Here is a 27,818-nt window from a genome sequence, read left to right on the forward strand (position 1 = left end):
ACATGAAAACAAATATGTACTCTGTATTTGCAGACTCTATTTTCATGTATTCTTTGTTGCTGTTTATTGCATTTTACAGTTATTGTACCATTACATTAAAGTAACATTTAGCATATTGTGCAAGCACCAATAATCGAACGTTAGATTGAGGATAATTTGTAGAGTAAAACCTGAGTAGGTTTTACGAACAGAATACTTTATGTTCAGCAATTTAAACATATTGAATATCTATGAAATAAAAAAAGTCCATTATTTTTAGATGTCAAGTTTCCCTTCAGTAATAATGGAGCCCACTGTTGTTGGATTGTGCCCTTTGCTTGGCAATTATTGCCATAATCACTTGGGGTTATGTATATTTCACCAAATTCGTGTGAGCCTAGATTCCCTGGTTTCTTGTGTCTATGTTTGACCGGCTGGTTACGCGAACGAGGGAGACATTTGGACATAAAACACTGTTAATAGTCAGAGCATCATTAAGGGATCTTTCCTCATAACTGGCGTCACGGGGGGCAGAGGAATGATCAAGAATAATGTGCGGTGCTTTGTAGCCACCCAGGTCACAGCCTGCATACAAATCCGCAATAAGGAGGAGAGGCAGGGAAGGAGGGAAGGCCGGGGATGAGGCAGGGGGGTCTCAAACAGTGGGTGGGTTTGCGAGTGGAGGAGAGAGAGGGAGAGACAGAGGGTGAGGATAACTGATCTCAATAAGGCAGGTCACTTTTGTGCAGCAAGTTCAGAGATTCTGTGGGTCCTTGTCAGGAAGAGGTGGAGGGAGGTAAAGGGGAGGGGAGGCTATTTGGGAGAGTTGGGGGAGAGGTAACAGGATAGAGAGGGGGGAGTCTGGTGCAGGCTGAGGCCCAAAGCTGTATTCAGTGGGGGTAGGCTGCTCCAGCTCCAACACTACTACAAAGCTGGACTCCTAGGGTTCATGAATAAGGCGAGGAAATGATCAGAAAAAAAGGGAAAAAACCCTGAGAGATGTTTAGACAGATGGCCCACTTAAAACGATGCAAGGACACAGAGAGAGAAAAGTGGTTTTAATGAAACTTCAGATTCGGCAAATAATTGATCTTTATCCCCCCACCCTTCAAAATCCCAGCAGAAAGGTGCGAATAAATTTGATGTGTTACAAGTGCCTTTCCAACAGACATTAAAAGATACTGGTTGCTTTAGATTGAATTAAATTGACATCACGAGAAGGGGCTGGAAGAGCGAGAGTGGGAAGGGGAAAAAAAGAGAGGCAGGGAATCAAATGGAAGACGCTCAGAAAAGAGCTGTGGCGCCAAGGAAAATAGATAGCAGGGGACTTCTCTCCTCCTCCAGTCGTTCTTAAAGGGCCACTGAGAGCCTTTGAGGAAGAACATGCTAGTCAGTATTTTTAGAAATTTCATTTGATGGGATTCTGGCAAACATTTCTGCTCTGGGCCTCAGATGTAATATCAAATGTTACTTGCTAGGGACAAGATGATGTTTTATGAATTTAGCGAGCATGAATTATTAATGGACAAACTGCTATGAAATATCTCAAATGTGCAACTAATTATTTTAGGTGGGAGACAGATATCAAAGGTATTGCTTTTGTGATTCCTTCAAATTAATGCAGATTATTTGACCATATCAAACCTTCACACTTGAGTTCCCTCGTAAGGGGCGGGGGGGGTGAAGCCAGAGGAGATCTCGAAGGTTCTCTGTGGCATCGCGGAGGCTTATTGAAGGTTTTAGAATAGAGGGGGCAAGTAAGGCATGAGGTGCAGCGCACAGGCACGGAGTACGTATGGAAAATAAAAAATGACCAAAGCTACAGTTTAGGCAGAAAGGACGGAGAGCCTCCTGGGGGGAGCCTCACCATATTAATGCTGCAGTGTAGGTACGCTGTCAACCCACTACCTATCCTTTATAATCATAATCCATTTCCACTGCTATTGTCCTCCATGGAAAAGGCTCACTCCATGAGATCACCAAATGAGAGAGAGGAAGAGAAAGAAGAAGAAAGAGCAATAACAATGTGGAAATACTGAGAGTGTGTGTGTGTGTGTGTGTGTATGTGTGTGTGTGTAAAGGGGGGAGCTCTCACCAACTGAATGCCTATTAGAAAATCCCCCTGAAACCAACCTGCCTATCCCACCCACAGTCTCCCCTCGGCCTCACCCAAACCTGCCGAGGCCTAATCATACGCTTGGATTTCTCTGAGATGACATGACCATAGCATTGTGGCAGTATCAGTTAACCACTCCACTTCTGGAACACAGAATTAGATTTAGGGTTGGCGGTTAAAGCCAAAATAGCTCGATTCTGGGACCACGTTCCAGTCTTATCACAACATTTGATCGGTGTTTATTAACCCCACTGACGCAACTCTCTGTGGTCTGTTTGCATTCATGTGTGTGTGTTTGCCCAAAGGCCCGTCTGCCCTGTTCAGGGTCTCATTACGGAGTGAGTGAGCAATAGCTGTTCTGCTTGGTCGACGATGGGAGCAAAGAGGTACGCCTCAGAAAATGGGTTTTCTGGGTTTTGATTAATCAGATTTTGTGTTTCTCGGTCAGAAAAATCTAATCAAAAGGTTGAGGATGGACTGTAAACATTTAGAATATCTGGGATCACTCACACACCGTAGATACACTGAGCACAAAAATGTTTTTGTTGCTTTTCCATTCAACATCATCCCGAGAGGAGGAAGACGGAAAGTAAATAGAAAGAAGAAACTAAAATAAGAAACAACCTCTCATGAATGATGGCAAGCTCCATTGTGTGTGTGTGTGTGTGTGTGTATTTTCTATAAGAGGGGACAGTGCTCACTTATACCCAAGCAAGCTGACCTTTCTAAGTGTCCTGTGATTATGATAGCCTGCCATTACTCCAAACACTCCAAGTGAACACACTGTACCGCTGACACACACACTCATGCACCACTGTGGCATCAACAGCTCACCAGCATTGATTTTCACTTAAGTCGTACAGGTCCAGCATACACCTCTAACCCCCTACCATCCACAATATTTACCTAGTTGTCAACAGGGAATACCCCTTTGTGCGGCCGGTGTGGCGACAGAGAGGTGCACAATGTGGTTGAGAGGCCTCTCCTTTGACATCTGTGCTGGTTCTATTCAGCCGGGCACCGTGGGGGAGCCGCATATGAGATGCCCTCTTCATTTATGTGTTCCTGCGCTTTCTCCATCCACCTGCCTGTGCCTAACTGCTCTATTTCACCTGTTCTTGCGTCTGTCCACCTATTGTCACCTCCTCTCTGTATGCTGGGTATGTCAGCAGTAATAGCTGCCTTTCAAAATAAACTGTAGTCCCTTTAGGTGAGCTTGGTTGTTAGTAAGTGTAACCTCAACTGCCTCAAGTCAATTAGTTGTCACCGAACAGAGAAAAGAATCGACGCACGGAAAGGCAAGAAAAAGTCTAAGATACTTGTGGAAAAATAAAGATATAAGCTGTGATATAACCGATAACAGTGTACAAGAGATGGTCACTAATCAAGCAATATATACCATCATGCATTGCGTTTGTGGTGGAGAGATGAGAGGAGCAAAGGCAGCAGGAACAGCTCGACATGTTGTACAAGTGTAAACACGAGCAGAGCCAAGTAGTGTGTGCTATTCTTTTGCTGAAGAGCTCGACATATAATGCCCTTTATAAGACCGTATATAGAAAAGTAGGGGTCAGTGAATGAGTGTGTGATTTCGGACACAGCAACTATAACTTCAAAGGCTCCTCCAAATGCAGCCAGTAACTGTGTCTTTCCGTCCCAAAGAAAACGAATGCTCCAATGGGTGGATCCTTCTTATCCCAGGATTCAATGAGCTTCGATGCCGAACTGCTTTTCAAACATGTAATGGGGCCGGTAACCAACGACGCATCCGATGCTTGAGAATCACGCTTCAACTCAACCAAATGGTGCACATGTTAAAAAAGCAAGGGGGATTAAAACTTTCGCTTTGTGTCCCACTGCAGCTCTGTAGCTAGGGGACAAAAGTAAGAGCAGGACAAGCTGATCACTGAAATCCTCTGTAGATCAGACCTTCTTTTCTCAGAGTGGCCTTCACAGTCTGTATGTCCCACAAAGACCATCTTCTTCCTGGGCGTCATAGACGGCATCCTCTAATGGAGGCAGCCGCTGAATTGGGACTTAGCTACAGACATAGATATAAATATAGTTACAGCAGGCTTGAGTCATTCCATCTGGGGCCAGTCACCCTCCATAGGTATAAAGTGAAGGGCCCAAACTTTGTGCAGGACTCCAGGGGAACAAAGGTCAACCTGCTGAAGAGAGAACGGGGACCCTTCAAATATCGTGCTAGCAAATGTTAGAATGCAATCACCACACATGGCAACTGAACAAGAATCACAGACAGTTTTCGAGCAGACTGCCGGTGTCAGAGTCAGAGACAATCAATGGGAAAAACAAAGAAGAGAGAGAGAGAGAGATTTGAGTTCCCTCCCTTCCATCCACTCCTTCACCTGTTTGTGCAGAGGACTCGCTCTCAGCGTTGCAGGGCAGGTAATATTCAATATAATAGCAACCTTCCTATCTGAATATTCATGGATGGCTCTTTTCCAAGTCCAATGGTGAAGGAGAAACACGAGCAACAGAGCAGATTAAAAGCAGGAGTCAAAGGCCTGTGGAGGGAGGATGGAGGTAGGTGTGTGTGTGTGTGTGTGTGTAGTGGGGGGGTATGCTGGGCAGATTTTAATGCACGGTCAGAAGCAAATCATTGATTTCAACACTAAGTGAAGGACAAGGAGTGCAGCGCTCGATTCCAAATCAATGACACAGTCCAAAATGTCTGCCTTGCTGAGTGCAAGGTTCCCAGATTAGTGTGCAAAATGCCGAGTGGCACAAATTTTGTCAGACACACACGTGATGAAACTGCAAGGTGCATGCAGGCAGGAAGACAGTCTCTCAGACAGAAGCTCTGACTGAACCAGACAGTCCTCTCCCCCGTGACGCGTGGTGTACCATGTTTGTTTTTCTTCCCATCGCTCTAAATGGAAAAAAGAGAAACGCTTGCATATGAAATCGCATGGCATATGCAAAGGAGTACCACTTACGGGGATCCTATAGAGACCAAAGCAGTGGGTGTGATGGACTAATTAAGTAAGGCCTGTGTACTCAGACATCAATAGGTTCCATTAGACTGCACATAGCTTCTATAATGGCACGTCCATGCCCAATCATAGAGGGAATACTGCTGATTCCACACCTGCACATATGCACACATTGAATCATATGCAATGCTGAAATTATCAAGAAATCTGCATTTCTAGAACGAAGAAGAGAAGGTACAATACTTATGATAAGACAAGATTCAATAAGGCATGAAGAGATAAGATATGATCAGGTACAATAATGTAAGATAAGGTACGATAAGATAAGATATGATAAGGTACTAAAAGATACGATAAGGTAAATTAAGATAACAAGGTATAAGATGAGATAAGATTAAATATTTGTGCCATCAAACTGCTCAATTCTTGTCAATGTGACGATAAATAGAAAATATGTCCTCATATATTCTTACATTTCTTTTGTGCTCGACATTAAAGTAACTTTCGCTGCTTGATAACGTATTTAAATCAATAAAATTGACTGGTTAAAGAGACGATAAAAAAAAGAGATGTTGCACAAAAAGAGGAAGAAAAGGGAAACCACTGAGTGCTGTCCAAGTGGAGGTGCGAGCAGGAATTAAAATGTTTCATATTGAGCAATACGAAATGAATTGGGCGAGGCTGGAGGAGAGAAAAGAAGAAAAAAAAAATCAATGCATCTCTGGCTGTGGTGAAAGGGACGGCATCACGAATGGGATTTGCCAGTGGGGCACAGCAGCTGCCAAATAACCTAGAGCTAAAGAATTACAATAATACTGATGAAGTGTGTGAGGGCTTTTAGAGGCATTGCTGGAAAATTGCTCCGATGGAGGCATAACAATGGCGTCTAATTTGACTGCCCTCTCTGCTGCTCTGAAAAGCCACAACGACAGATGTAACGCTACGTTGTACAACCACTAAAACCAGTTGATAGTTGGATAAAAGGTGAGTTCTACTATTTTTCCTGTTTGACATATACTGATCTAATAATCTGTAAATATCAAATAGATGATGATCACCTGTCAAAACCTGCTGCCCACCCTGCAAATGTTTTTATCATACCAGAACGCAAGAAGGTAGAAAAAACAGAAAGCGACACTTCCTCCATTACATTTTGAGCATGTAGCTGTAAAAAAAAAAAACCAGTGGAGGAAGGAGGGAGTGATAAGATGGGGTGAATAAAAAAAGGATGCGAGGAACAAGCTCCCATCATCTATTTTTATGCTGCGTTTAATTTACATTTTCTTTTTGCTGCCGATAAAAGCGGACAGGGAACACAAGGACGATGACACCCAGAGAGCTCCCCGGGTCAGAGGGCGGCAGTTAACCTGTCAGAAGCGGAGTACTGATTAGAATAAATCTACACACTCACCAGAGGTCAGCTCCGGCCTCGGCTTCAGAACTGATCCACCAGTCTCGCTCAGTCTGCGCGTGTGTGTCCACCGGCTCTTCATGGTGCATCTTCGTGTGTGTTACAGTGTGCACACATGCACGAGATCTGAATGAAAGCACGAATGTACATTAGTGTGATGATGCATGTGAGGTTCTGTTTTATTTGTTCATATTCATACATTGTTATATTTCAAGCCCGATATAAACAGGTGAATATGGCAACACGACAGTAACTAGACACTTTTCCTCTTTTAAAGCTGCAAGAAAAGAAAATCTGTCAAATAAATAATTCAAATGATCTTGATGATTTTAAGTTTGCATAAATTTGTCGACTTTGACAATGTCTGAGAAAGTTTTTACTTTTCATTCAGATTGTTTGTGATGCATGTATTGTTTGCCGAGGGACGATAATGTCATGCTCTCTGGGATTTCTCTCAATTTCCTTCTAAACAAATCCACAAAAATCTGGAATATTTCTCCATCATAAGAGAAGCAGCAATACTTGCAATAATACTCCAGTAATAAATCTACCAGGAGCTATTAAGCCTAAGTCTTTGCTGCCTCCAGAAACTGACATCTACAAAAATGTAAACCACTCTGCTGTTGTTCACATCTCCTCTTTAATGTGAGTGGAAGGGGAGGGCCCGCTCTGTGGGATGGGAATCTAACGCACATAAACACTAGACTTCATCTCTGGGGCTCAGAGGGCAAGACCCTGCGGCCCTCTTACAGAGGATGAAAGAGCCATCCCTGAATAAAAGAGTGAGGCTGCCAGTGTACACACACGCGCACGCTGCCAGATGCGTGCACAGACACAGAAAACCTCATATGAAGAGCTGGAGGCTATCACAGTGTGAGCTACCACGTGGGATGTTTCTGGGCCCACACCTATAGAGGGTGTAAAGTCGCTGCTGAACGTGTAGGGTGAAGTGAGGTTACCCGCTGTAGAACGGAGGGACCGCAGGTTTGTACATTCACAATTAAGCTGAAGCCCGATTGTTAATCTAGATATTTGCTTCACTTTTACTTTCATTTTCACTTTTCTTTTTTTTTTTCGACAGTGAAAGCAGCAAGTTGAGGTTTTTCATTTTGGGATTTTGGGAAGCAACAATCGAATGAGCTTCCTTTCTCTAATTGCCACCATTGCAAGCAACAAATGCTAATGAGTACACAGGTCATCCACTGCACACAGACAAAACGTGAAACAAACATTCCTGTGTGCCTTGAATTTTCATTCATCACAGACTACTAATAAGGGACTTTCACAAATTTGCATGTCATCTGTTTGCAGACTGCTGACGGTTTCGCCGTCAGTACAAAAACTGTTATTGCCTCCAGCCTCCATATTTCACATTTTCATAATCTGCTTTATTCATTTGTAAAGGCTGTAAATACTTCAGCTCTAGACACAGATATATAGTTGTGTCTATTGGGCTCATTAAATGGTAAATAGAGCTGTTGTGGTCCTATCGACTCAAAGCTCTTTACACTACAAACCACATTCATCCATTCACACAGTGCTACGATATGCTGCACTTTTTCTATCATTCACACAAAGCCAGCAAAGCCTTCAGGTTCAGTATCTTGCTCAAGGACACTTCAGCCTGCAGACTGGAGGAGCCCGGGATCGAACCAGCGACGTCCTTGTTTGTGGACGACCCTCTCAACTCCATCCAGGCCCGTTACTTGAGGGTGAAAACGACATCTTGCACCGCTGCTATTCTATGAAACCAGTCATTGAAAATGTTGAAATTACAAGTGGGGAGCAGAGAACTAAACAATGAAGCCAAGAACAATCATTTCCTCTGCTTTCCTTAAGGAAGCGACATGTGGTGGTGGAGTTGTAGACGAGGCACGTGGCTGTCACAAACACCCGCTGCACAGAGCTTAGCATGATACCATTGAACATTTACTGTGTATACCACACAGGAAAGTGTCGCTGCATTCAGCTTGAATTCATGCAGTTTCAATAGATTCTGGTGATGACAACAACTTCACAGCCAATGAAACAATATAGTGTAATCCACCTCTGCATGGTCAACGAGCATCTTCAAGATAAACAATGTTTTTATTGTGACAACTGGAGTTGAAGGAGGAAAATAGATGTTGTCCGACCGTCTCTGTCTGCGCCCCATATATTGGAAAATTCTTATTTTTAACTCCAGTCTGGAGAAACTTCCCTTGTATCTTTCCAAACTTATTTTAGATGGCTCCTCTTCATAATCTTAGATCACAAGACAAATATCTACTGTCTGTCCCCAGCGTGCAGACGGAGATGGGAAAGAAAAGCTTTCATGTTTTCTGTTCCAGACACTGTGTTTTGCATATTAAAAGAACTATTAAATAACTCGGTATCCCGGACTGAATTCGATTGTGGTATAAACTCTGTGATGAATGATTTTCTTTGCTAATTGTATTTTTGTTTTTTGCTTATTTTAGCTGCTCTCTGTATCGACAACTGTTTTGTAATGTGCTTTGTTCTTGGCTTATTCAAGACATTGTTAAATTTAAATAAAGAATAAATAAAACATGGTTAAATTAAATATAAAAGTGCTTTTATATTATGCTATTGTCCTCTTTGAAGCTGGGGGCAATCCAATATAACTTTAAATTTAGATTTGAAAATAACTTTGAACAGTGAATAAATAACTCCTGATATGATTATAGTATGTTTCAGACAGTATTGGAAGCAACTTCAAAATAAAGGCATCTAATTTTAAATACCGAACCACTTAAAATGTCCAAATTCTCTTTTTTCCTTAATCGCAAACTTGTTCTTGGAGCAGCAAACTAAAAATACACAACGTGGAAGTGTAGGCTTGAGCACAATGATGGCAATTCAATTAAAGATAAGAGAAATATAAATCATTATTATCTTAAATCAGAATGAAAGGAAAGGGTCAGGATTACACAAAAAAGGTAACTCGATTCTGTGATCTGTTTCTGAAATGTGTGATAGGCTACAAATGTAATGAAATTCCTGAATGAGGCAGGTGCCTGTGCAGCAGCAGCCGCAGCAGCAGCACATAATGCCCACAGGTATCTCCCCTGTCTGTGTCTTTGTGTGAGTCAGTCAGAGAGATCAGTGGTGTCAGAACTATCAGGCCCCAGCCTCCACAGAAAAGGGGGAGTCAGGTCAGGGGAACTCTTTCTTCCTCTGACCTATTGTTCTTCCTCGGTTTGAAAACACACCGCAGCTCTTTCATCTGCGGCTCTGCACCCAGAGAAACAGGAAGTGTCTGCATCACAGACTCCATCCATCATCTGCAGCCAAAAGACCAGTCACATTTACAGACTTTTGACTCTTATTGTTATCCCTCCAACATGACTGACTCACACCATTACTCATGGCAGTATGAACACTGCCGGGATAATCTCCTTCTCCTACGCTGATGTTTCCCAGCTCTGCTCTCTCCTTTGGTATTTCTGCATTTCTCTTCTTTTTTCCTCGCTGCTGTTAATTGGCTACCGTGGTTTGAGAGTAACGTGTCATCTGATATAACTTCCGTCCTCCTTCTCGAGCCTGACTGGAGCAGCCCTGCTCAGACAGGCTTAATTCTCCTCATCACTCCTCCACCCAGCTCCAGGCCAACTCTAATAGCAATCAATGAAGTCCCAGACACAATACTTAATTCAATTTCCCTGGACCAGTTTTCTCATCAGGGCTCAAGGTCCTGTCCCCAGCTGATATGGGCCCCAGAACACGTCTGGAAGAGTGAGGATTTATCCAGGCCGTCAGCCACCCTTCTGTAATAGACACAGATAACAGGATTGTTGGAGGAGGAGGGAGAGCGGGAGTGAGGTGAGGACCAGCTCACCTGCCTGCGTGCCCAAAGTGAGGCCCCTACTCCCAGCCGCGAGATACATCCCTCTCCCCTGTCTGCCACCCCTTCCCTCTCCCCCTCTATTAAAAAAGAAACCTAATCAAGAGACTTCTACCCCCACTTTGCCGTCTTCAATGAGATTTCAAAGACTTAAGGGAAAGGGGGGAAAAAAAGGGAAGAAAGAGACCTAGAAGTAGGTGGATGAGTGTGGTGCACGGCTGAGGGGGGGCCGAGGGGAGATTAACATCTGTGTGGCTTCGGTTCACTTACCTGGGGTTCCCAGATGATTCCCCCGGTGCAAAACGGTGCGTATCCCAAACGGCAGAAAGTGAGAGGAGAGAGGATAAGAAGAGAGGCGGCACCCTCCTCTGGCTGTCTGACAGCTGGTGACCCATGGGGGCAGAGGTTTGAGGAGACGGGATCAAAGACAAACCGAGGAGGAGAGAGAAGCAGTATGTGAACAAATATAGGGGCAAAAGATATAGTCAATGATCTCTTTCTGTCTCCTTCGATCTCTGCCTCCTCTTTCCCCCCCCCCTATTTTTGCCCGGCCTTTCAGCTCTCCTGGACGGTAACCTGCTGTCCGCACCAGTCATAGTAAATAATACAAGGCCAGAGTGAGGCCTAAGTGTGCAACAATCTCCTACATGCACTGGGACAACAGAGTAAACAATACAAACATCAGAGACACAACAGCCCTCAGGCTCTGCATCCTGGCTCTCACACAGGCTCTGTGAGGTGTGTGCGATTGTGTAGGTGCGTGCACTCAAAGTATTTTTTTTTTTTTTTTTTGCGAGTACATGCACGTTCAAATGTCATGTTCAGCAGTGTGAAAGCAGATAGACTCACATCTCCAGCACCATTCGGGATCCCCGGTGAGAAGACACCTGATGGCAGATGCTGCAGAGTCTGATGGCAACTGAATTATCCAAACACACCGAACCACTACCTCTAACTAACTCGTCTTATGGACAGATCCAGGTGTCCATGCAAGCACATATGCTCACTGATACAAACTCAAACACAGCACACACGTCATCACTCTGCAGCTTTTACACAAAATTTTACAAATTTTAGTTTCACGCCAACATGTGTGGAAACAAACAAAACCAATCTTATTTCGGAGGTCCTGAATGGCGTGCCGGTAGTTGTCATCTGTCTGCCGTACAGCGAGTTAAAGCCGCCATGGCAGCCAAGTCCAGACTGGTGTACAATGAGCTGGACGCCGGCCAAAATGTCTCCTCTCCAAACATCACACATTTCAGATGGCCCTTTCAACTCGCACAGGGTGGCGGGAAGGCCGAATCCACAGACAGAAAGAAAGAGACAAGAAAAAAAAGGAGATAATTCATTTTCTTATGGGCGTGAAATAAAAGTCCTGGAAATTTGAGGAAACATTTAAAAAATAAATCCCAAATGGATATTTGAGCGGAAAACAAAGTCAATATTGTGATTAATGAAAACGCCAGATAATTGTTTTTCGCATCGCGTTTTTCATTATCCCGTCTCCAAACCCCCAAACTACAGCGAGAATTCATAAAATATGTAATTTAGCGCTGACCTTTGGCAGAGTTCAGCAGGTCCCCATCTGTGTGTGAGGAGCGGAGAGGAGCACGGAGAGAGAGAAGAATGATGACCCCTTTAACAGCTTGCCTGCGACTACCTGCTGATCCAAAAACACTGGCCAGACATGAAGCCCCTGCATAGTCAAAGGATCAAACACGGCCGGAGAATACTGCTTATTTCAGAGAAACAGAAAGAGGGGGGCGCTGTGTGTGCGCGTGGGGGGGTTAGCGGGTTCCAGTGGTACATTTTGTGCTACTTTGGCCGCTAGGGAAAGGAGGGGAGATGAAAAAAGCGAAGGGATGAGAGAGCGATGTAGACAGTGAGGAGGACAGGAAGAGCCACAACTGTGTTCAGAAAAAAAGACACATAAGACAAGAGAATGATAATGGGCTAATGCCACCATTAGGGGGTAACCCGTACCTCAACTGCTGGGGGAAGAAGGAAACTACAAAAACTGTGCTGTTTGAAGCCTAATCCCCCTTTTACATTCTTAATTAGGAAACAACAAGCCATAAGCCTCTTTGTTGTGCTGACCCACACGTACTAAATGCCTATTGTGCGTGGGTGTGTTAAGATCTGAGGAGGAAAAATTTCTCTGTGGTCTGCCTCGGTGTCGGAAGAACACAGCCGCCCTGAAACGTATCGCCGTATGAGGTCATTTAGTCGTTCAAGAAATTTGCTCTTTGAGTGGCTGAGATGAATTCATATATACTTTCCAATCGTCTGTATTTGAGGAGAAATTACACGACCGGCGTTGATTTCACTGGGAGGAAAACGTGGACACACAATGGTCTCTCACGTATTTCTCCACCTCGCCGAAGATTTGCAGCAATTGTGCTTAAGCATGTTGTGGGAGAGTAAATCAATACGTCCAAACTGGAGCTAATTACACATGTATGCAGCTGTCTCTGCAGATCACTGAGAGAAAGAGTAAATGGTCGTACGTTCACAGAAATGATGTTGTGATGAAACATTTTACATTTAAAACATTTAGCTGCTGATACAATTTGTGGATTTTACATACACTCGACTGATCTTCTCCCAGTATGGGCCTTGTCTGACATGCAGCCACTGCTCTGACACACACACACACACACACACACACACACACACCTATAAATGTATGTGCTCTCTCTCTCTCTCTCTCACACACACACTCACACACACGCACAGAAGCAGCTGGGGAGCACAGTAGCGGGTGATGTGAAATGCCCACAATGGCTCCAGAGGGATTAATCCCCCCAAAACACACACACACACACACACACACACACACACACACAACCTCACCCCATTTTTTTGTGTGTATTGAAAGCAACTAGAAACATGGCACAAGTAGTAAGTGGGTCCTGAGATATCTCAATGTAAAACAGGATACTCAATACATTATTGTGGTGCCTGTATTAATAAAATACATATTAATAACATTTTATTCTCACAGAATTTTCAGATACTGCAAAACCCCCACACATCTTGGATATATCCAGTTTTCTTTCAATATACCGACCATCATGCAGAAAATTTTAAATGCCACTTACACAGTTATAGTCGAATTGGAGCATTTAACTCTGCACATGTACCATTTGTACCATAAGTGTGTAGGTAGGTGCTGCTGGCCTACAATTTGTGCATAATGTTTATGCGTCACACTGTTTGGTTTTTATGTAACTTTTTATCTCTTAAGTTCTTTGATTTGACTTCCTCAGAGTTTCGGGTCTGACAGAGAACACTGCTTTATCTGTCCCCGTCCCTTTAGGAACGAGGGATACAAGCAGGAGATATTTGATGTTTAACATGTCATATGAAGAAATAAACAGATTGATTGACAAAATGCGATTCACAGAAAAGAAAATAGATTATATCATTTCCATTGTGGTGATGTAAGAGTCCAGGGGGAAAAAAACGGATTTGACAATTCTAATAACTTACCATTAGAGGATGTTAATGATTAATTTATATCAATCAGAACTGAAACTACAATACAGAGCACCGTTTCTATGCAGGGGAAGGTCTTTTATTCAGTATCGCATGAGAACCATTAACAGCCAAATAAATTAAAAAACATGCATTTGTTAAATAACTTTATGTGGAGCAAAAAGGACATTCCTAGATTTGGGTTTTAGAAACAGTCAGATTATGAGTCACAGTTTTAACTCAAAATAATCTGTATTAACCTTCAAATATTATACTGCATGTGATAAGAAAATAGTCGTAGCATGTTTTGGGCAGAATGTTGATTTGTAGATAAATACGACCAAATCAGAGGAAGTTAATCTGGGTCCCAGTATCACCCAGGATGAGCTTGACCTCCTTTTCTATCCCATCCAGAGATATTTTTGTACTTTCTTAAGCCATATTCCTCCTTCCTCACAGCGAGAGGCTCGCTCTGACTATCTCATATGGGACTAATGAAAGTCATACTTACATATACAGTACAGCACACACACGATTTGAATCTGAATCACTTGTGAGGCCACAGGGCGTCAGAAATGTTTCCAGAATGTTCCAGTGTGAGTGAAGGCAGGTGAAGAACATGATGAACAGTGATTCCTCTTAAGACTGATCAAATCTCCAGAATGGCACATGAGCAATGAAAAACATTAATTATGCACAATGGAATAAAATCAACCCTCATCATCAGAGAATTAGCTTTTGCAGAGAAAAAGGCAATCCCACAAATTAATTTCACAATGTCCATTCAGTGTCAGGATTGTCCACGTTTTAATTTCCAGCTAATTTCCAGCTAACTGGAAAAATGATATTCAATTAGTTAATTAAGTATGATCCAGCTGTGTGCCATATCTCCACACCGGGGGCTGTCTCCCTGTGGGTCGCTGGTTTAAGCCTCTCTGCACTAATTATCACACTGACATTATCAGCCTGTACCTGGCGTTCTCCGTTACCTTAAGCACTCCACCATTATGAGCTGCTACGATTGCATCGCATTAAAAGACAATGAGCTAAGTGTGTTCCGACGGAGGAGGCACGACTGGCTGCAGCAGTTTGAAAGAAAGTTGAAAGAAATGAATTTCAAACTTTGTCTTTGCTTCGACACTCTCGTAGATCTCGTAAAGGATTACGCAAACTTAAAACATGTTAATAAAACTTGAACAAAACATTGTATATATTATTTTCCTATATTTATTCATGCACCTGGATTTAGGTGTAAATTACGCTCTATATGTAAAGTATAAATAACACAAAAACAAACATGGTAGCACTGAGACAATGATTATGTTTGCTATTTTATTGAGATCCAAAGAGAATCCATAAATAACCACAAAGAGATATCCTGTGTGCTGCAATAATAATGTCCTATAAATACAAACACCAATTCTCCTCCAGCTCTGTAAACACAGACAAGTGGACAGGAATCTCAGAGGCTCCTCTTCTTCGTGTAACTACGGGGCGTACGCTGTATTTTTAGACTCGTAGTGACGCCTCTGTTTGAATGAAAATACCTAATTAAAAACACTTAGGGACCCGAGACAGTGCACATACAGAGTGTCCGGCCCACCCGTGTCTACCTGACAACTGACAGCCCAATCTGATTAAAGGCGGTATAGAGGAGGGGCCTCCGCCGGCCATCCGCAGCAGGCCAAAAGTGATCACCATGGCGATGGGTAATTACAGCTGTCAACGCATCCTCCATCCTGCTGGCACCGGTTTGATTGCGCTCGGCAACAATGATAGACAAGCTTAGCATGCACTTTACCGACCGCCAATCACGTCCCCTCTCTGTTCCATTTAGCTGACATGCAACATTCACGTGGCCGCGCAGCTCAGGCCCGTCACGGTACCCCAGACCACTTTTAATTGTTTCTCTCTCCCTCGTCTCTCTTTCTTTTTTCCTCCCAGCCTCCTCCCTCTGTCGCCTCCTCCGTTCTCCCGTCTCCCTCTCCTCCTCTCCCTCTCTCACGCGGACAGCTCAGAAGTGCAAGTGTTATTACATGAAACTCCTGCTGTAGCATTAATTGAAGGGAGATATGGTGGGACAGGAGCGGCAGGGGGTAGAGCATGTCCATTATCACTCCTGCTTTCAACAGGTCTCACATTTTGAAACTGCAAATTGCAAAAACTTGCAAGGGCAAAATGTTTGACATTATTTGATCTGCAACCATATGGTGTAAACAGGGAGGGGGGGCACAAAAATAGATAAATAAGTAAACAAAAGGAGGCAGAAATGCGGGCGACGCAATAGGAAACGTGGCCACAGAGAGCAAACAAATCAAGAAAATAATTATCTTTAGGGTGTAATTAATGAGGGGTCTTGCTTGCAAGAGGATATGTCAAGAGCTCCCCCCTCTCTCCCTCCCTCCCTCCCTCTGACGAACTTCGCTTCCTGGTAGCCTCTCCTCTGCCATGCCCTTGCCTCCCATCCTATGGCTGACAGTGACAATAGCCATACTGTGGATGCTAAACAGCCCATTGTGACGTCTGGGAGGCAGAACTACAAGTTCACATTGAGAAAAACATAGCCTTCCTGCTAGCACTGTGACGGTTGATTTCAGTTAGCCGTATTAATGAAGTCAAGTGTAACTGGACAGGGCCGACTCCTGCGCTCCCATATCCTCTCTTAATTACCTGGCTTTGTCTCGGCATGCTTGTCCTTAATCTGACCTAATGTGGCTAATAACTGAACTTGAAAACAATCACAAACAGCAATTAGCAAGAGCGGCCGGCAAAATGATGAATGCTCCAGTTAATGCGGCAAAATTGTTTGGTGGCTTTCACGTGAACGGGATGGAAAGAACGAAAGAATGGATTTCAAAGTATTCATATAAAAGATGCAGTCAAGACTTATAGCAAAGGACATTAACAATTTGATTTAAAATAAGAAAGAAAGAACACAAACAGTTTCCCCCTCTTTACTTTTGCTTTTTTTCCTCCATTCTAACATAAATATGTCTTCAAGGAGGTCTTGTTTAAGCCTGTAAATTCCTTGAAAGTGGATGAAATTAGGATCTGCCTATTCCGGTTACAGTCCCGGCATGGTACTGACAAAAACAGATGAGTGTTTCTCCTGAGGGAGGGAATTGTGGGTATGGAACCAGTTAGCACTGGCTGTTATTGCAGCTGATCATAAAAGCCTACGTGCATGGGAATTCCATTATAAAAACTGGAAAATGTTTGTTCCTATAAAAACATGTTAATGCAAAACAGTTAGACGAGAGACTAACGTTAACCACAGTTAATAAGGTCATAAAATAGGAACATTTAATGTAAGGCATTACTAAACATGTGCTGCCGGGAAAAATTAAATTTTATTCAGGCATACTAAAAAAGTATTCACTCAGAAATTTACCTGTGAGGCTTAAAAAATGTTTAAAAATCAAATTTATCTTATTAATCGAACAATACATCAAGCAACGAACTGGAAAAATGACCTAAAATATCTGTAGCTTTAGAAATTGTTTAAATTCAAGAAAAAAACTTTAAAATCAAGCTGTTTAATCACTAATCAAATCCTTATTTTAAATTTGATTGGCTCAAACAAAACTACACCCTGACTGTGGGCACACTGGACAGGCACCTCCTCCCTCTGGCCCCCAACGCTGCCTCAATCCACCAATGGGGCGCAGGCGAGAGGATTAGCAGGATTCCTGAGAGGAAGTTTAAACAAGAGGAAACATTAAGTTTGAAATAAAACACAGGAAGCAGGGTTAACTGCAACTCCTCCCAGTCAGTGCCAGTGGCAGTGGCAGGGCTACTTTTTGCCCAATTATCCTTGGTTAACGGGATTAATTACTCTAACTTCTCTTTCTTTTCTTCCCCTTCGAGCAAACGGGCAATAAATCCTTCTCGGTGCTACACAGTCTGAGAGGTCCGCTCTAATTAGCATAACAAGTTACAAAATCATTACGGCCTTAAAGTGCTTACAGAGAAAACAACATCAGAAGAGCACAGGATGCAGGGTGGGATTTAGGAGGGCTATTTAATTGAATAAAAATGTTTGGTGAGGTGGGAAGAGGGGGTAAACACAACAGTGGTGATGTGAGGGGAGGGCAGGGACTGACCCTGGTGTGTCTGATATACAAACACACATGCATTGAAAAAAACACACAGGGGACTCAGCTGTAATCGCACACAGACCACCAAACGCTGCAAGATTAACAAAAATGATTTGAGTAACTATTGCAAAGCCCGTTCTGAACTGAATTGTAAAGAGAATGGAAATGATCTGCGTTTGTATAAAGACTTGATGACCATCCAAAGTGATCTTTGAGCAGTTTGGGAGTCAGTATGTTGCCCAAAGACACGTGGCATGGGGAGACAGGGGTATCAAACCGTCGACCTGGTTAGTAGACGACCCGCTGGAAGACATGTTCAACTCGGTCCGCAGACTGACGGCACACTGATCCGCCCCCTGCATTCAAACTCTATTAATATTGAACATATTGTGTGTCCAAATCACACCAAACTCTGCACTGCACTTCCTGTTTACAATACAAGTGTGAAGCCAATAAGACGAACAATTCGTAAGATATGCGTTCAACAAACAGACGGATATTTGTGGAATTTCCTCCAAATTACACTTCCCTTTATCACTTGGAGAGGTTAGGTTGTATAGATTCATCAGTTTCATCAGATTATGGCCACGTCTGTAAATCCGCAGCAGAAAAAAAAAAAAATCCACTGCAGTAACGGGACTATTTGCTCACCAACCACCACCTTGTGCCAGAACCCACACCGCAGAGTCTGAGGGCAAAAACAGCCGTTTTCTAGCCAACCTGTTTAGCATGAGTCCCACCCAGTCGTCTGCTTTCACTAACCTGTCTTGACAAGTACCCAGATTAACGTAATCTTATATCAGTGCAGAGGAGCAGAAGAGAGCAGATGGACCCCCTGTGCCCCCCTCCAACACCACCTCCACCCAACACTCACACACACTCTGACACACACAGACATGAGCGAGCAAATGCAAACTCTCTCTCTCACTCACAAACACACACACACACACACACACACACACACACACACACACACACACACACATTACAGACTTATAGCTGCAGAGTGCTTAGCATGCAAAACCTGGGCTCCAGCCATAGCAATTAATGTTCTCACAGCAAATTGCCACAGCTTTGGATGATGCTGTTCAGGGAATGTTACTGTATCTTCGTGCGCTGTGCCTCGGCGAACGCTGCTGGTGTGCGAGCGTGCCATTGCCTTCATTATAACTTAAGAAAAATTCACTCATTTGCAAATAAATAAATAAATAAACACACTAATGGGCCATAATTGAATAAGAGACTGAGAAAGAGATTGCTGGCTGGGGAATTGACGTTGGTATTTCTATCACTTGTCAGCTGCCGTGTTGAAGTGAGCTTATCTTTTTACAGTTTCCATGGTAAATCTCAACAACTTTGCTGAACTGAACAGATGGGCTTGCTAATTAGCAGCGCTCAGGCTGTAAGTTTGTTTATAAAGAGAGAAAGGGTTCCAGACATCTTGACACATTTTATTAACATATCATACCTTAAAGCTATGCTTCCTGATACCCACCAGGCTCTTTAGCTAAATGCACACACACATGCAGAGACATGCACTTCCACACATGCACACGCACACACTCTTTCTTATATAAACATGCCCATGTGCATCAGTGCACACACATACACTGTACACACCAGGGAAACAATAAAAGTCAGCCTTGCGAAACGGAACACCCTGTATGTGCGCTCATGAATATGCAAAATTAACCGTGTGTGTGCCTGCGTGCATGTCTTTACAGAAGTGCAGCGGAGAGTGTGTGTGCACTGTATAAATATGTGTGTATGGAAGAGATGGTGTTTGTTTTTGAGGGTGTCATTTTGTGTATCATGCGTCCACGTCCTTGCGAGGGCAGCGGCATGCTTCCCTCTCCATCAGGCCCTCTCCTAAATTCACCCCCTGCAGTTTTGTCAGCTTTCACTACTGTGTGTCAGGACACCGACACTAGATGACGTCCCGAGCAGACAGGGCCGCCGAGCTCCCAGAGGAGCAGCGAGAATTCAGCGGCAGAATGGGATGGACCGCGGCTCTGTCGGCGCCAAATAGGCCTCCTGCCGGGTCCCACTTAGGACAGGGCCACATCACGGCACCCACCCGCTACGCTGACGCAGTGAAATGTGAAAAACTGTGTCAGAGACCGACAATGACACAGGAACAGTGCGTGATAGAGAGCGATGGAGATACAAAAACAAATCCATCACCAGAGTCTGATGATACAGCTCATCTCACTGTTATAATTTTTTTTTCCTCTTTTTTCGACACACACGCCCACAGACATACCATGGCCCAGTGTTTTCGGCAGGAACACATTGCCATGGTGATCCTGGTTAAGAGGCTTACATTCGGCCCATGCTGATGGTTGCTGGGGGACACTCCCATTGCCATGGTGATGGCTACCGGGAGGACACTCGCATTGCCATGGTGATGATGGCAGGAGCCAGGCATGCCAACCAATAAGATGATGGATAGATGCCATGCAGGAGGTGAAGAGAAAACGTGACTAGAATGCCCACTTGTCATGTCCGCTGTCAAGGAGACTTTTCATAAATTGTATCTTTACGTCGCTGCAACAAACAGCAAAGACACTTTTATACTTTAACAATGGCTAAAATCATAATTTAATTATTAAGAAGCAGGGACAATAATACTTTAATCTATAAAGAAACTGCACAAACTAGGGGCTAATCTAAAGAAAACAGTGCAGATTACAGATTTAAGGTTGCAGATATGAATTATGGATTGAAAACATGCAAAGAAGGAGCTTCAAAGTCAAACCATGCGGAAATGCAAAATACATCAGAGAAAAAAAATGATTCAGCTATTGATGGTACAAGGGTGGAGCCTATTTGTGTGAAATATGCATATCGCACCTAGTTCTACATTCCATCAGTAACAATTACAAGACAGAGGCAGGGGCGACGGCAAATCTGGTGATTTAACTCCAGATTACAGCTCAAGCCATTTTGCCTGACTCCCAGTAGAAGGAGGCCGGGGCTGGGTTGACGGCCAGTGAGGCAGGACAGGGAATCAGGGGGCTGAGGCTGCCTGAAGGTATGGCCCGGCTCCAAATCTGAGTAAATGACCAAGAGTTGTTTGTGTGAGAAGGTAGAACAGAACTTGCCAGACTGAATAAATCCTGCATATTTTATATCAACATTTTCTTCAAGATGGAGGCTTCTGCAGGTCTGAAAGTGCTGATCCCTCCCATAAAGACACAGACCAGCACCTGAAAGGTCGAACCACGACAGCCCATATCAAAATATCTCATCCAGCTTTGCCACAAATACTCTAAACCCGATCAAACACATACACACACAAGAACGCGCAGATCACCACATGTTGCTTGTGTTTTCTGTGTCAGGAGAGACTGCGAGTCTCTCAGCCAATAAGAATCAGCACTGAGTGTTATCACTGACCCTCAGGCAATGGGACTTTAAAAAACCCACAGTGACTGGACAAACAGTGTGTTCGTGGCCTCTCGTGTGCTCATGCAGCGTAGAGGGGGGGCCTGTACCTTTGGCTGCCTTCATTTTGCTTAAGTTGACAGTTCAGCTAAGATAAAAAGATTTACCTTTCTTCCTTAGAAAGTGACACACAATGCACCAGAGATAGAAGGTGTTTAAAACACATTGAGGGGAGCGCCATGTCCACAAATCTGTCTCTGCGTGGGCAAGAGCACCTGCAGTCACAGGGACTATCTCATCGGCCAGAGAAACACCATTGTCACCTCGACCGCACAGGCACATTAACAGAAGTGACAAATATCAGGAATATGTTTTTTTTTTGCATGGTGTTATGCAACATATCCCTGTACTGTAAACATGTGGCTGCATATTATCATAAAACTCAGTAAAGTGCTGAAACAATTTGCCCATTGCATCTCAGCTCAGTGAGCTGCGCTCTCCAGATGTAAGCAAACACACTATAAACTCACCATGGGATAAATACCACATAAGCTTGGGTGTGTTAAAACGATTCAGTACAAATGCAATAATGGTGATTTTATACAAGTCAGTCAAACAGCAGCTAATATCATTTAGAGGCAGTAGGCACATGTGATGCCTTCAAATAAAATCATACAATCTATTTCCTGTTTGGTTTACATCTCCTATGATATTTTTAACATGACTGAGAAAACAGCACGTTCACGTGTGGTATTATTTAGATCTTAGATGTCTTGGATGCTACAAGCACGATATCATGTTTTCATTTGTTTTTTGATTGACATTTTCATATGATTCTGCAGGACAAGTTGTACAGGTAGAAAACATGTTTGTGACGTGAAAGTTTGATCCTCAACAACTCTCCTCAAAAACTTGTTAGACAATGACTACCTAAAAAAGATATAAAATGAATTTTAAGTTTAATCTGACGAGCTGCGTGAAGCTAAGGAAAAAACGGAGGAGACATAATGCTGTATTTGTAATTCTTTTGTGATTTTGTTTTTCGCTTTCCACGCACAGAGCCTCAGGGAACCGTATGTGTGGATTACACCTTGAAAGACAGCCCCAAACTGGCCCAGCCCCTGAGGAGACCAATAGAGAGCCGTGTTAGCAAAGTCCCCGCAGAGACAACAAGCCATGTGAAGTGTGAAACCCCTCGCCAACACGCATTTAAGATTTCAGAGACGCACATCAGTAAGAATGGAAATATTCACAGCGAAAGAAGAGAACGGAGAGAGAGAGAGAAAGAATGGACAGACTGCTGTTTGACAAATATTGTGAGACGTGGTGAAGGGGTGGTGGTGTTTTCATTGCTGACATCAACATAAATTTTCCTGGCGCGGCTCTCCTTGCCCAGCATGAGCCCAGCACTGGGAAACTGGAGAGGAAATTCTCTGAGCCGCGAGGGAGTGGAATCAAAGAGCCGTGGCTCCGAGACCTCTAACACACTGAACTCCTCGCTGACCCCACGACTCTCCTTTACTCTCTCACTCACACACACAGTTACATGCAGACACACAAATATAGTACACACACACACAAGGACCCACAAGGACAAGCAGTCAGATGGGCACGAACAACAACGGCACAACCACATTCAAGATCATTTGGGATCAATGCTCATCACTTTAGCTGCTTTCAGACATGCACTGATTCCCAGCACTTTCTCAGGAGGAGGTGTGAACGCAAATGTCCGAGACAGAGTGTCTGGATTATCTGCGGACTTCATAGTAGTCCACAGAAAGTCCACAGAATCCGATGTGAGCACAACGCACAACACTTCTAACACGCGACAGACAGGCAAAAATTAAAACGACTAAGAGAAGACAAATATCCCAGCAGAGTCAAACACGTAGAGGACACCAACGAAGATGTGGAGAGAATTTGTGGAGAAAGGCTGGTTTCGATGTGCTGTAAAAAAAAAAAAAAAAAAAAAAAATCACGTGATCTCCGTAGCGGAATTCGTTACTTCCTGCCTCTCTCTGCTGCACCCTAGCCTGAATAATGCAGAGGATTTGCTGCTGTTGGGAGAACCTCCCGCTGTGTTGGGCATGTGTGAAAGGCAAACTGCAGGTAAAGTCTGTGCCCAATTCTTCAGACTTTAACCGCAGGTCATGTCTGTAAACGCAGGTCGTGTCTTTCGTGTCTTTGGTGTCCGATAAACATTATTTGACGGCTGGATGAGCTTAAGTAGAAATTGTGTCATACTGAGCATGTATGCACACATGCAAACACGTGCACCTCAAGTTAACGATGATGTAATTAGTCCCGTTATCCTTGAAATGTCGGGTCCCAGGAAGTGAGGCTATGCTTCGTGTCTTGTGCGGCATTCGAGTGTGAATGTGCGCATGTGTGAGCACACTATGCCCTCAGATTCGTTGGAGGCTGCACAATGAACTTGACGGCCGTTCAATTCTATGCCACAGCGAGAAGGATTTCCAGCCCAGCTCCTCCGAAAAGAAGCACATACACAATGACGACCGCTGTAATGAGGAACTCTTCCACGCCGTCACACAAAAAACACACAATCTGACAATTTGAGCAGGTGTGGCAGGCAACTGGTGCAGCCACCGAAGGCATCTATGAGTGTGTGTGTGTCTGTGTATGTGTGTGAATGTCATCATTGGTCGTTGCATAGGTTCTACACCCAGATCCAGTGACCGTTCATAATTGGGTACCAGGTGAAAGAGGGTGCAGCTGGCCAGACTTGCATGAATGGTCTTCCTCCTGACCCCTGCATGTGTGTGTGTTGGGGGTGGGAGGGGGGAGCATGATGTGTGGACAAAGCGACTTTCAGATGCCACCACAAAAACACATCATCAATTTGAGAGGAAGGGTAGAGAGGTGACGGGAAAGGGGTTTAGAACGCTGCTCAACCATGGCAGCTCGTTCAAATGCTCCTTTTCTGTGTGTGTGGAACAGTCTCGCCCCTCCACCCACTCAATGGGACACAGACGAGACTCTCAGGAGGTGAAGGGTGAGGAGGGTGAAGTCCCACTGTTCTACCCTGGAATAGATGGGAATTACATTTTAACATTTTTCATTCTAGACGCAGTGAATTTATAGATTTAATGTGTTGCTTATCTTTTATGACAACCCAATAAAGTTCAAACTATGGCGTTCAGCTTTATGTGTGTCCCCAATCAGAGATGTGACAAGGTCCCCAATCCGAGCTCAGAACAGACGCTGGGGCCCACTGAGGTCTGTCAAAGTGTGCAGGCCATTTTAATCCACTCCGCTGGAAGTCTCCTCTGTAGGCGTGCGCATGTGTGTGCATGCGTGAACCTCTGGAGCGGTGGGCACGATAAGCCACGACAAGATAAAAGCCGGCTCAAACAATGATGTCATAGATTTCCACAGATTTTCCGGGAGGTCGGCAAAGTCAGACCTGAACGAAGCGCAGGCCCCCATCCCGCTCCGGCCATAAGCCTTCCCTCCGCTGTAACAACACGACTTCAGTGTGGCTGCAGGATTAGCTGCCACAATAGGTTTGACGCTTTCACTTATCCATCACCATCATATTTAGAGTTCCCTGAGCGTCGGCCCGCTCTCCCTGCCTCAGCGTATCTTTTTGATCCTCACTTCTCTATATCAGTAAACACTTGTTCTCCCCTTCCATCAAGGAGGAAAGAGGAGAGTGACTAGAGGACTCCAAATAATGCAATTAAACACTGACCGCAGGGTTCAGTGCTGCTTATCAATACACCCAGCAGGGGAGCAAAGACCAGCTCAAACCAGGGCTTCAGCTGTCTGCTCTATGGAGACAGGCATTTTATTAGACCACAGCTTTAGCCTCTCCAGAGCCATCCTTCATCTGCACATGCAAAATCAGACTGCATGCAACAACAGAGGTCTTACAACAAGTAAGGGAACAGGAAGGAGGGAAAGACAGACAGATAGATAGAAAGAAAGAAGGGGGAGGAAGGAAGGAAAGACAGACAGGAAGAAAGGAAAGAGAAAGAAGGAAGAAAGATAATGTATTAGGTTTTATATTTTCAATCAAATCATTTAAACAGTGTAGTAAATGCTTTTGTAGCTTTATCACTTAGAAGAAAAAGAAAGAAAGAAAGACAATTGCTAATTGTGGATGCTGGATTGGCTACATTATCCCACAGTGTGCTGTAGGGGCCTGTCCGTGCTCAGTGGTGAGGACAGGTTGCTGTTCAACATGTCTCTCCCCTCTCTGCTCTGTCTCACTGTCAGCACAGCTGACCTCCACGGGAGGCTTGTCTGCGGCAGAGCCAGATTGAGAGCCGGCACACCAGCCCGGGAGCCCACAGAGCGCATGAACCAGGCCTCTGCCGCCCGCCTGCCTCTGCCGCCCCGCGGTCAGCCACTGACAAACGCTGAGTCTCTCCTTGGTTCCATGGGTTTCCCCCAACCTGGACACCGGGCACCTAGTGGATAAACCCACTTATACATAATACACGCTGGCCCCAGGGCCCGGTGTGCAATCTCATCATGCATGTGTCCTCTGCAGAAAGAAATGTGACAGACTGCAGCAAGGAAGCGTGTGTGTGTGTGTGTGTCGGGGAAGGTGGCACGAGTAGAGAGCTGCAAGGGTGCCAAACAGAGTGGTGCACAGTAGCAGGGAGCCTCTCCTGCACAGTGTGCGTCGCTCAACAAGTTCCCCCTCATCTGCATAATGAACATTTGCACCTATGAGGATGGTTAAACTGACACAAGGCCACATCAGGAGGATGCAAGGAGCTGTGGGAAGATTGAGAAAGAGGAGCTGCGGAGCCAAAATGGCAAACATCGGCAAACATTGGCAAGAAGCTGGACTTTCACACCCAAATATGCAAAAAATAAAAAGGGAGGTATTGAGCAATAGATAAAAGGGGGGATTTATTTTCTCTTCAAAGTGCGACTGGATTGATGAGCGAGTCTAAACAAACAGAAGTGGGGAGTTTAGTGAACAGAGCCAAGCACTTAGGGAACATAAAAAGCAGCAAAGCCCTGGCGAGGTGGTCCGGCTGTTTCATAGCTCTGCAGGCTGAGGAATCAATGGGAGCAGGGAGAGAGGGCATTCCTGGATGACTGACTCTCACACACACACACACACACACACACACACACACACACACACACACACACACACACACACACACACACACACACAGGACCTTACAGAAGAAGGGCTGGAGAAGAATTTTAATGTAGAAACCACTTTTGCACCACACCGTCCTCAACATCTTCATCATTGCTTTCATCACCATCATCTCTCCCTCGCGTCCTCAGACCATCATCACCATCTTTCCCATGATGCATTGCCAATTTTCCCGTGGAGCCAGGGCGATCTGTATCACAGACCATTGTAGTTTACTCCAGGCCATCCCGTCCAGAGCAGGGCGGGCCTCTGAGAGGGAAAATAAGCAGTGGTCTGACAGCAGTCCTCTTCTATCTGCAGCTGGACAAATGGACTATTGAGACAGGTGGACGACATACGCACCAGAGACACACACACTAATGGACTGGCAGTGTTATCCAAATACACAACTGCAAGGTAGCCTCATGACATCTCTTCACATGTGGCTGGAAAGACTCAATTATTTAAGTGCTTTTTTTTGGAACTTGCTTTTACTTAAAACTCTTACGAATACACAAAAAACTACAGTTATGCTGAACACAAATTGCGGCTCCTATTGAGAGACAGTCAAATGAATGTGAACCACTTTTGTGTCATTCCTGTGCACACCTAGCTTACTGTGGAGGACACATAATGCGGAGAATTCACTGTATATCAGCCAAAGCAATTAGCCAAACAGGGGCTCACAGAGGTGGGCTTTGATCACAGAACTGTGAAATATTTATAAAGAGATGTGATACATGAAATGAGCTCTGAGAATGAGCGTCTGTGGGGGTCCGAAGGAACTCCCCTCACAGGGACCTTCAGGGGAGGTTTGCTCGAACACACAGAGGGTCAAAAGGGAACCAATTCAAAATGAAGGGCAGGGGGGACTGGGCAGGCCTAAAATGGCGGCCTACTTTTTGAGGCAGATAGTGGGATATGGGGGAGATAATCCGCGGTTTGGAGCAGGAGCAGAGGCAGCCGTGGTGCTGGTGCGATGCCGTATCCGAGGGGACATTGAGCCGCGTTCTCAGGCTGATGCGCTCAGTTCCACTCGGTTCCGCTCAGACAGCGCGCAGGAGTTTAAACACACTCAAGCATGCGCTAATTAAAAATCCACACTCTGCATCATAGCTGCAGCGATCAATATTCCTGATTAACTCATCTATACATCACTACAGCACAGTGGACTCAGCCGCGCGGGAGAATTAGCTGCTCGTACTTTTAATTGTTGCCTTCACTTCATTCCTCTAACGTGTTATTTTTTAAGAAATACTGTTTATTTCTAAATCTGTGTCGTCATCAGTCTGCCCAGCTGTCTCCGTCATAATCAAAGTCATTACCATTCATTTCAAACTCATCTTGCAGAAGGTGTGGTGTAAATGATATACATTCCACCTGTGATTAATGTGAACCAGGTCTCACTGCTCCTCGTCC

At 44.4% G+C, this 27,818-nt stretch overlaps 1 long non-coding RNA gene across 4 annotated transcripts in view; it reads right to left on the reverse strand.

Annotated features, from left to right (window-relative positions):
* Positions 1 to 27,818, reverse strand: part of LOC138411757 (uncharacterized) — a 95,474-nt gene that overhangs the window by 26,892 nt on the left and 40,764 nt on the right. For 2 of the 4 annotated variants that reach the window (XR_011244248.1, XR_011244246.1), the window contains exon 2: positions 6,464 to 6,589. This is a non-coding gene — a long non-coding RNA (uncharacterized lncRNA). Of the gene's footprint in view, positions 1 to 6,463; positions 6,590 to 10,577; positions 11,940 to 27,818 lie in introns of those variants that run through there. The other 2 variants (XR_011244245.1, XR_011244247.1) reach the window with 2 other exon arrangements.

The sequence above is a fragment of the Paralichthys olivaceus genome, chromosome 10 (assembly GCF_024713975.1).
Source record: "Paralichthys olivaceus isolate ysfri-2021 chromosome 10, ASM2471397v2, whole genome shotgun sequence".
Lineage (NCBI taxonomy): Eukaryota > Metazoa > Chordata > Actinopteri > Pleuronectiformes > Paralichthyidae > Paralichthys > Paralichthys olivaceus.